At 33.0% G+C, this 10,777-nt stretch overlaps 1 pseudogene; it reads left to right on the plus strand.

Moving 5' to 3' along the window:
- Nucleotides 1-304: 304 nt before the first annotated feature.
- On the plus strand, nucleotides 305-10,151 carry LOC107006270 (annotated as a pseudogene).
- Nucleotides 10,152-10,777: the final 626 nt, after the last annotated feature.

Here is a 10,777-nt window from a genome sequence, read left to right on the forward strand (position 1 = left end):
ATTTGTAATTTCTTAAAGGTGTTTCAAGTAGACTAATATTATTGGACAAAGGAGGCAAATCCATAATAATGGACCCAATTGATTTTGATCACAAATAATGAACTTATGCGGAAATTATGTATTTTAAACTTTAAAATTTTATTTAATCTAATTTTCAATGTACCAACAACAAAAACTGACACAACATTCTTGGAATAGTCAATAAAACATTGGATTTGATTTTTTTTAAAAAAAGTGATTATTAATCATATGTGTATGAATTGTTCATGGCTTCCCATGCTCTCAAGACAAAAGTGGAATAGCATTAGGCAAAAAAATGAGAAAATCAAGATGAGCATCAAAATTATCAAATCACCTTCTACGTTATGTTATATAGACTCCTAATACCTCCATTCTAAAACACACAAGAAAAAATAAAACAAACTAATATCTAGCCTTAGAATCCAATTCTTCTCAATGGGAAGCCAAATGAAGAAGCAATTTGGTGCTTTGGCATTTTTCTTGATTGCCAAATGCACTATGTCATACTCACCTTATTATTATGAATCAACATATTCAACATACAACAAAGCACCAACCACAATTTCTAAAGGGGAAGGCTACAAGGTACCCTCAATGCCTGAAAATGAATATAAGACGTTGACATTTTTATCAAAGAATGATTACGACAAAAAGACATTAGTTTCAGAAAATAATGAAAAGAAAGTACCTTCGGTTGCTTAATAGGAAGACAAGATACCCTCAGTGCCTAAATCTGAATACAACATGTCGTCTTTTCCCAAAAAACGAATATTTTAATAAGCCATCAATTCCAAAAGATAGTTACAAGAAGGTGACATATGTTCCTAGAAGGTGTCATATGTTCCTGAGGCAAAATACAAGGGGTTATTTTTGCCAAAATTTGAGTACTTTCAGAAGCCATCCATTATGAAAGATAACTATGAAAGGTTTCATATGTTCCAAAGGTTCCCTCGAAGCTCTAATATAGGCTCTGGACAACAAATGGATAGTAAAAAAATAAGAATTTTGGTGAATTTAGTGGCGAATAAGGTAAATTTAATTGAATTTAGAAATTATATATCTAAATACCAAATTGTTAAACCAAACATATAATTAAATATGTTTATATATTATAAATATAATAACTTCCAATATATTGTTATTCTTGGTATTGTAAAGTATGTATTGTTATTAACCTGTACTTATAAGGTTAGCAAAACAGAAATAGAAATAAGATGAATTAGACAGAAAACAAAAAAATTCGAGTCCACAAAAATTATTGTGTCTCCTTAAGAAATTTAATCCCCTCAGTGTACCCGAGATTGTTGATTAATTTCTCCCAAGATAAAACGGATTAATCTTGTTAAAGAAATAGCGGTACTTCAAATTTCTTTAACTTCAGCAAACTTAAGAACATCAACAAGTCACACAGACTCAGTCTATCGACACTTTGATTTTGAGAGAAAAAATATGCAGTTAGGGCTGGGGGTTCGGTCGGTTCAAAAATATCGATTCGCTTTTTAAGTTTTCAATTTGGCCAAATGTGAAACCAAGCCAAACTGAAATAAATTTGATTTGGTTCGGTTATTATAATTTTGATTTGTTTTTTTTTCGGTTTAACCAAATTTGATACAAATTTAGCAGGACTCAAACAATTATTAATGAAAAACTCTAAATACCCACAAAGAGCAGAACTTCTAAACATATTTTCCATTTTTTACTTAGGGGGTTATTAGAAAACTTTGCCACAACTTTAAGTATTTAATCAAAGATTGGTTCAAGCTAAGCACAGATAGGCTAAATACTACCTTAGACGACACAATCGTGAAGTCTTAATGGTTCATCCACTAATCCATGGGAGCTACATTAGTCCATTTGAAATTAGACAAGTTAAACAAGGCTACACACACATTAAATATGACATCTACTATCAACTGCAAATAACGATAAAATTTTTTATTGAGGTTTACTTATAACTTTAACATCTAATAACAGTCAGAGATGAAGTTTTTTAAGGCAACAAAATCAAATGCAGTTGAAAAGATTGGCAAGCACAATTTCTGAAATGTTTGCACTTGTACGCCCTTGTCATTGACAACCAAATACCTGTATAAAATGATGAGCAGTTTTCATCAGAACATAAGCAAGTCTTTTATTTACCTTTTTCACCATAGAAAGGAATGGGGGTAATGGAACTTACTCCGGCGATGACTGACAACTGACGAGAGCTGAGAGTTGAGAGATGAGTGACGAGTCGAGTCGGCATCGGCAACCAGCGTATCTGTAATCTGCATTACTGAGAGAGGCGAGTCGGTGTCGGTGTCGACGTATGTAAATATGTAATGTTATCAATTTAGGGATTTATCATCAATTGATAGGAAATTAGAAATTTGGCCTACTGGGAATGAGTTATTGGGCTAGGAATTTTGGTAGTTGGGCTGAGACATAGGAAAATTTGGGTAGTTGCGTTGAGAATAATAGTTTGTGGGCTACTGAGATAGGCCGACTTGAAATGGGTAACATTTATAAATATAAACAAATTTGGTTTTTCGATTAACCAAAATTTTAAATCTAAAAACCAAAAACCAAACCGGAAGACTCAAATATTAAAATTCAAAGTCGAAACCGACCGAAAAACCAAAATCAAAATTTTTTTAAAAAATTATTCGGTCGATTTTTTCGGTTTTAACCATATTATGCCCAGCCCTATAAGCAGAGGAGGAAAAAATTTTCATTGTTTGAAAAAAAGAAAAATGACTTCCTTTTATAGCCATTTTCAGCAAGCAACGTGTCTATTCGGAGAAATCTTTTCAAACTTGGTTTATTCAAATAGTTGTACCTTTTAAAAAAATAACAACTTTTTGAAAAATGTATCTGTTGGAAGTGTAATAGCTTTTCGAAAAGAATAACGACTTTCCAAAACGTTATCGTTACATGTGAATTAATTCTATTAATTAACTAACGTCCTGAATTAATTTATGAGAGATAAGATTAACAAGGTTTATTTGATTAAAAAAATCAATTGAATAAATTTTGACAAAAAAATTTATCAATCAATCACATCAATTACCAAATCCGAAGTCGAAGTAGTAACCGAGACGAGCAATGACGACGGCGTGAGGGGGCACCTTCTTCTTTGCTCTTTAAGAAGTAAAGGAAGTGTTTCCCAATATAAGGATGACAATTTCTCTTTCTTTTGACGATATGGGAGAAATGACTTTTAATTTGCACTTTGCAAATGACTTTTCATTTTCCCTCACAATTGGTTCCCTCGCTTTCCAACTTTTCAATTTTTTTTCCTTTTCCCATTCACACTTTGCTAAGCCCAACAATCCCCACATGAATGGGGAATGACTATTGTTAAAACATATGCATGAAATAAGTCACACAATCAACCCTCGAACTATTCTTAGTTTTCTTTTTTTTGTTTGTTTCAGCCATGAATAGATCTCGGATAGTAAGTGCTTAGAGAACTGGCCTTACCGGATTCTCCTTGAAGCGGCTTACACTTCACACTCTCATAGGTGACTTCTAAATGAGTTATCCTGTAGATACAGTATTTGATATACCCTGTATCAAACTTAGCAACCATTTAAAAGTCCTTATGTCGTCATCAAAGACTTTGACTCATCATTAGAATGCACCATAAATGAATTTTTTATAATGTTGAACCGTCATCAATGACTTTATTTTATCTGCTTGAACCTAGATCTTGGGATCTCCCATCTTCTAGGAAAAGTTATCGCCACGATGACTTGTTCTCGGCCAAAGTCCCATTCCTGTCGATGATTTATCAACTCCCTCTCTAGTTAGGACTTTTGTAAGTGGATCTGACATATTAACCTTTGACTTCACATAGTCAATTGTGATAATTCCACTAGAAAGTAGTTGTCTCACTGAGTTATGTCTTCGTCCTATGTGACGAGACTAGCCGTTATACATAACGCTTCCACCCTTTCTATTGCAGCTTGACTATCACAGTGTATGCATAGAGGGGCCAATGGTTTGGGCCAAAACAGAATATCTTCTAAAATTTTTTGGAGTCATTCAGCTTCTTCACCTTCCTTGTCTAAGGCGATGAATTTAGACTCCATTGTAGAGCGAGCTACACATGTTTGTTTGGACGATTTCCAAGATATTGTTCCTCCACCGTTAGTAAAATGTATCCACTTCTGGATTTTGTTTCAGTTGATCCAGTAATCCAATTTGCATCACTATATCTTTCAATAACTTCTGGATATTTGTTGTAATGCAAATCATAGTTTTGAGTATCATCTAAGTATCCCAAAACTCTCTTCATTGCAAACCAATGATTTAATTGGGATAACATGTGTATCAACTCAGTTTATTGATAGCGAAAGCTATGTCTAGTTGTGTACAATTCATCACATACATCAAACTTCCAAATACGCTGGCATAGTCCAATTTATACTGACTTTCACGTTTATTCTTTGCAAGATGTAGGTTCAAATCAATTGAAGTCTTTGCCCTTTTAAAATTCAAATAATTGAATTTTTCAAGTATCTTTTAAATATAATGACTTTGAGACAATGCTAGACCATTAGAAGTTTTGAGAATTTTAATTCCGAATATCAAGCAACTCCTACATCTTTCATATCAAACTTACTAGCGAGCATACTCTTAGTAGCTTTTATATTGGCAATGTCCTTTGTCATTATCAGCATGTCATCCACATATAGACATACAATGACCTTCTGATTTGGAGTATCTTTAATGTAAACACATTTATCACATTCATTGATCTTAAATCCATTTGACAACATGGTTTGATCAAACTTTGCATGCCATTGCTTCGGTACTTGTTTTAGTCCATAAAGTGACTTAATAAGTTTGCACACTTTCTTTTCTTTACCATGAACTACAAAACCCTCATGTTGTTCCATGTAAATTTCTTCTTCCAGCTCTCCATTTAAGACGGTTGTTTTCACATCCATTTGGTGGATTTCAAGACCATATACTGCTGCTAGGGCATTTAACATCCGAATTGATGTAATCCTAGTCATTGGCGAGTATGTGTCAAAATAATCAAGACCTTCTTTTTGACTAAAGCCTTTCACAACAGGTCTTACTTTATATCTGTCAATAATTCCATCATCTTTAATCTTTCTTTTAAAAATCCATTTTGAACCCAAGGGTTTGTTCCTGGAGGAAGATCAACCAACTCCCAAGTATGATTGCTTAGGATTGATTCAATTTATCTATTGACAGCCTCCTTCCAATGTCGCTTGACAACATTGCTTCCTCAATGTTTGAGGCTCACTTTAAAGAAGGAATGTTACAAAATCATATCCAAATGAAGTAGTTGTCCTATGACGGTTACTATGCCTTGTACTCTCTTCATTAGTTTCATTCTCTTTTTGTTCTTCTCGGGGTTGTTTTAACCCCCCACTAGATGACTGAAGTCTAGTTTTATAGATATGTTCAAAAAATTCAGCACTATCTGATTCCATTACCGTATTGTCATGAATATCCGGATGTTCGAACTTATGAACAAAAAATCGACATGTCTTACTATTTGTAGCATATCTAACGTACACACAATCACTGTCTTAGGCCCTATTTTTACTTGGACTTTGGTGAGACACCCCCACACTTTGATATATTTCAAGTTGGGTTTTCAACCTTTACATTTCTTTTATGGAATAACACGCGTCTTTGAGTGAGACACTCTATTGAGTATTCGATTTGTTGTATGGATAGCCTTCCCCCACAAGTTTTGTAATAAACCTGAACTTATAAGTAATGCATTCACATTTCGTTTAAAGTTCGGTTTTTCCTTTCTGCAATCTCATTAGATTGAGGAGTGTATGGAACAGTAGATTGAGGGATTATTCCATTTCCTAAATATATTTCTGCAAATGGAGATTCATGTTCTCCACCTCTATCACTTTTGATCATTTTGATCTTTTCATCCAACTGATTTTTAACTACAGTTTTATATTGCCTAAATGCATATATTGCTTCAACTTTTCCATTAGCAAATAAACATAACAATATGTAGTGCAATAGTCAATAAAAGTTATGAAATATTGTTTCCTACCACGTGATGGCATTGACTTCATGTCACAAATATCAGTGTGAATCAGTTCTAACGGAATTGAATTCCTTTCAACAGATTTATAAGGATGCTTAGCATACTTAGATTCAATGCAAATTTTACATTTTGTTTTACTACACTCAAATTTTGTGAACACATTTAAGTTATCAGTTTTCGCAAGGTTTTGTGAGTAACGTGTCTCAAAAGTTCATTCCATAAATATTTAGACTCAAGCAAGTAAGAAGAAGCATAATCTTTATTCATATCAACTACAATTAGATTGAGTTTGAAAAGGTCATCATCACTAAGGTACCCTTTTCCTACATACATATCATTCTTACTGACTACTACTTTATCAGAAATAAATACACCTTTGAATCCATTCTTAGTCAGAACTGGAATTGAATTACTTCCCAATTCTTGAACATACGAGACCTTGTTCAAAGTCACCACCTTGACTGATGTCATCTTTAATAGGACCTTGCCAGTTCCTTCCACCTTTGCAATAGGGAGATTGTCATAAACAACTTCTCGCATGTAGGTGCGAGAATATATGATAAAATAATTTTTTGTTGGCACAAACATGGCATGAGGCACCAGAATCTATCCACCATTCTCATGGAATTTTTAACCAAGTTACATTCATAAAGCGTTGCATTGAGATCGTTCAATTATCCTTTGTATTCAACAAAGCTTTCTTTATCCTTCCTTTTCTTGTCCTTCTTAGAACCTCGGCATTCAGTAGCCCTATGACCACGTTTATCATCATTGAAGCAGTTTCCATCGAATTTCTTCTTAGGAGGATTTTTTTTGGGCCAGATGTTTTCTTTCTTTTCTTTAATTTTGTGGGATATTCTACAAATATATTTACCCCAGATATTGTTGAAATTACCACGTGACCTCTATTCTGCAGCATTATTATCCTCTTTGATTCTCAACCTTACTATGAGATCTTCAACAGTCATCGCCTTGCGTTTATGTTTCAAGTAGTTTTTGAAGTCCTTACACAATGGAGGTAAGTTCTCAATAATAAAAGCCACTTGAAATGAATTATTCACAATCAGTCCTACATTAAAAATTAAGTGAATATTAAGGAAAAACTTAATATTTCTAACATAGACATTAAATAAATTTAAACCTTCAGCAAGGTGATCATGGATTATGACATGCAGATTTTGAACTTAGGTGACGACAGTCTTACTGTCTATCTTCTTATAGTCCAGAAACTTTGCCACAATGAATTTCTTCATTGCGGCATATTCTATTTTGTACTTCTTTTTTAAAGCATCCCCTAGTTTTTTTTTGAGGTTTTGACATTTCTGTACACATTATACAAATTATCTTGCAGTTCACTCAGAATATAATATTTGTACAAAAAATCTGAGTGTGTCTATGCTTCTGTTACCAAGACTTGTTCTTTAGGTTGAGTATAACCCATCATAACAGAACATTCTCATTAATGAACCTCTACAGACTCAACGTAGTGAGATAGAAGAACATCTTCTGCTGCCATCTCTTGAAGTAGACTCCAGAAAACTTTGAAGGTTTCTCAATTAGCGCTAAGGGAGTAGTTGACCAATTCTGTGCAACTGATGTTGTTGCAGTACTTACTGTTGCAGCACTCACTATTCCAGCATTCAGTTGACTTGAATTATTCATTTTTTTCTGTCACAAATGTCAGATAATTTTAGTATTTGAAATACTAACAGTAAAGAACAAATCTTCACACAGACTATTTCTTATTTAACGATAAAGTTTTTATGTTCTTTTAATCTTTAATGGACTGAATTTTAAAAAATTCAAACAGAGTAAAAAATCACAAAGGTTTTAATCTAAAAAAACCTCAAATACAAAAACTTAATAAATTTCTTAAGCTTGTTATTAACCTGTACTTATAAGGTTAGCGAAGCAGAAACATAAATAAGATGAACTAGACAGAAAACAAAATAATCTGAGTCCATAGGAATTGCTGTGTCTCCTTAAGAAATTTAATCCCCTCACTGTACCCGAGGTTATGGATTAATTTCTCTCAAGATAAAACGGATTAATCATGTTAAAGTAATAGCGGTACCTCAATTTTTTTTAACTTTAGCGAACTTAACAACAACAACAAGTCACATACTTTAAGTCAATCGATACTTTGATTTTGAGAAAAAATATATCCATAGAAGGAAAAAAATTTTAGTGTTTAAAAAAACAAAAAATGACTTTCTTTTATAGCCATTTTCAGCAAGAAACGTGTCTGTTCAGAAAAATCTGTTCAGACCTGTTTTATCCAAAAAGTTTTGTCTTTTGAAAAAAATAACAACTTTTTGGAAAATATGTCTGTTGGGAATGTAACAGCTTTTCGAAAAGAATAACGACTTTTCAGAACGTTACCGTTATACGTAAATTAATTATGTTAATAACTAATTAACTAACATCCTGAATTAAATTTATAAGAGATAAGATTAACAGAATTTATTTGATTAACAAAAATCAATTAAAAAAATTTTGTCCAAAAATTTATCAATCAAATCATTTGTCAAATCAGAAGAAGAAGCCGAGGCCGACCGAGCGACGACAACGGCGTGAGGGGACACCTTCTTCTTAGCTCTTTAATAAGTAAAGGAAATGTTTCCCAATATAAGGACAACAATTTCCCTTTCTTTTGCCGATATGGGAGAAATGACTTCTCATTTGCACTATACAATTGACTTTTCATTTTCTCTCCACATTTATTCCTTCACTTTTCAACTTTTCATTTTTTTTCCTTTTCCCATTCACACTTTGCTAAACCCAACATGTATAATGTATAGTCCAATGATGTGAATTTTAAGTAATGCTCAAAGTATCAATATCATAAAATAATAACAAAAAAGAAGAAGAACTACATTCTTGGAAGTCAATAAATGATTGGACTTAATTTTCAACTTACCAAAAATAATTATTCATGGGTTTCCATTATCTCAACACCTTAGTGGAACAACATTAACCAAAAAAATAAATAGGAAAATCTCTGATCTGTTAAGATTAGTTTAAGACAGTCCAAATCTACATCATAGTTAATCTCTATATAAACACCTAGTTTTTCTCCATTCTAAAACACAAGAAAAAGAAAATTCTAGTACTAAAATACAAATATTCTCATTGGGAAGCCAAATGAAGAAGCAATGCCCTCAATTTGCTTGTGCTTTAACAATTTCCTTGATTGCCACATGCACTATGGCATATTCACCTTATTGTTATGAATCATCAGATTTAACATATAACAACGCACCAACTACAGTAGCTAAAAGGGAAGACTACAAGGTTCCCTCAGTGCCAAAAGAGGAATATAAGGTACCTATTTTTTCCCAGATTACTACAAGAAGCCATCAGTTTCAGAAGATAACTATAAGAAGGTGTCATCGGTTCTAGGGGTACCCTCGGTGCCTAAGGAGGAATACACGGTGCCTTCGTTGCCAAAGAATGATTTCTACAAGAATCCATCAGTTACAAAAGATAACTATAATAAGCTGTCATTAATTTCAAAAGATAACGACTATAAGCAACCCTCAGTTCCTAAAGAGAAATACTAGATGACTTTTTTACCAAAGAATCAATACAAGAAACCAACCATTCCAAAAGATGATTACAAGAAGGTGCCAACTGTTCCAGAGGTAACCTAAATGCCTAAACGAGAATACAAGGTGTCGTCTTTGCCAAAAAATGACTATTAGAAGAAACCATCAGTTCCAAAAGATAACTACAAGAAGGTGTCATCTGTTCAGAGGTACCCTTAGTGCCTAAACAAGAATACAAGATACCTTCCTTGAAAAAGAATGACTATTAAAAGAAACCATCAATTTTAGAAGATAACTATAGGAAGGTACCATCTGTTTCAGAGGTCTACTCAATGTCTAAAGAGGAATTCAATTTGCCTTCTTTGCCAAACAATGACTATTACAAGAAGCCATCCGTTCCAGAAGATAACTACAAGATGGTGTTTTATGTTCTAAAGGTACCTTCAGTGCCTAAAAAGGAATATAAAGTGTCTTCTTTGCCTAAGAATGACTACTACAAGAAGACATCAGTTCCAGAAGACAACTATAAGAAGGTATCATCAGTTTGATCAGATAATGTCTATAAGGTGCCCTCAGTACCTATACAAGAATACAAAGCACTTCAAGAAAAAAGAAGGTGCCAACTATTTCAGAGGTACCCTTAGTGTCTAAACCAGAATACAAGATGGTGTCTTTTGCAAAAACTAACTCTTCAAGAAACCGTCACCTTCTCCATCACCACCACCTCTATATTACTAACTTTTTTATCCCTCATGTTCATATTTCAATATAGGTCTTCTCCGGCCCAACATATATAACCAATAGGGTTCTCATATTATTATGAGTTCAAAGGCATGATATCAATGACTATAACAAAAATTTAATTCTTTATTTGTTTTATTTTTCTTCTCTTTCCTACTTGGAGTTGCAACTTTTTTTTGTTATTTAAATTCTATTTTGTGTATCTAGAGATTTATGTATATTGAATACATTTTTTTTAATTATTGAAAGTTTATATCTATACATTCACCTCTTCTTCCATTAATTGTCAATTAATTTCTCAAAAATTCAATTGCAAAATAACAACCATCAATGAGGATTTGGTGATTCCGATACCAAGAGTAGAGTGGCCGGCATTTCATGTTACCAAAACAAGAAGAAAAATAATGAAAGAAAATAAAAATATTTGTAAGTT

Source organism: Solanum pennellii, chromosome 12 (genome assembly GCF_001406875.1).
Source record: "Solanum pennellii chromosome 12, SPENNV200".
Classification (NCBI taxonomy): Eukaryota; Viridiplantae; Streptophyta; class Magnoliopsida; order Solanales; family Solanaceae; genus Solanum; species Solanum pennellii.